Genomic DNA, 974 nt, shown 5'->3' on the forward strand with positions numbered 1-974 from the left:
GAGTTGTTTACAAAACCATACTAGTTTATAAAATAGGTGTATTATTTCAAGCATCGCGATTGGCCAATACGCGTCACATGACATCCAACTTTTTTTGTGCACTGCACGGCAGTGCAAAAGGTGCGCAACGAAAATTGACATTGCACGCTCAAGCAAACCAGTGCGGAAGAAGTCCCGGGAGAAGTCCAACAAAACTGTACTGTAACTTTTTAAGAATATGTTCTGTGTTGCTATTTTATAAAACAAATAATGCACTTGCTCTGTCGTGCCTAAAAGTAAATGCAGAGAAAGCTTGGTTTCTTCAGATGGTGCACACTGGACACTCGCCGCCAGCGGCTCGTGCACGTACAGTGCGGCACCTATCTGAAGAAACCTCGCGCGCTCTGCATTTCCACTAACGCACTCGGCTGCATGCATTATTTGTATAATAGTTCACGGAGTGGATGCAGAGTAAAGATAAAAGTGTTACCGCCTTCTATGGGATGTGTCAAGACAATTTACTCGGAGTTACTTTCGGAGCAGCTTTATTAAAGCGTCGATCTGGAATGGGTAAAAAAATAGTTAATATTAAAGGGGAGAGGAAGGAAATCTTGTAGACCTACGCGGTCTTGTAGAGGAATAATTAGAGTCCCCTATACTTAAAAATCCAGTGGAAGTGATTTATTTTGAAACGTTACTTTCAATGAATAAGTAAGATTTTTTTTCAAGGAGCTGTAAAGTGTGACTAGTCTTGAAAAGTATCACCTCACCGCCCCCTCTCAAAGAAAGAAAGAAAGAAAGATGAAAACCGGATATAATGATCATTAGTAGTCATCTAGTTTTGAATGAACTATTCAATAATTACTTGTATCGGTCCATTGTGTTATATCAGCGACATTAAAGGATCACTTTAGGAAAGTATGAAATAAAACAAAGGCGGCGGAATCGCGGACAGGGGCACTTGCCCTTGGTTAGGACTATCCCTAAAAAATATT

The sequence above is a fragment of the Lytechinus pictus genome, chromosome 7, assembly GCF_037042905.1.
Source record: "Lytechinus pictus isolate F3 Inbred chromosome 7, Lp3.0, whole genome shotgun sequence".
NCBI classification, from domain to species: Eukaryota; Metazoa; Echinodermata; class Echinoidea; order Temnopleuroida; family Toxopneustidae; genus Lytechinus; species Lytechinus pictus.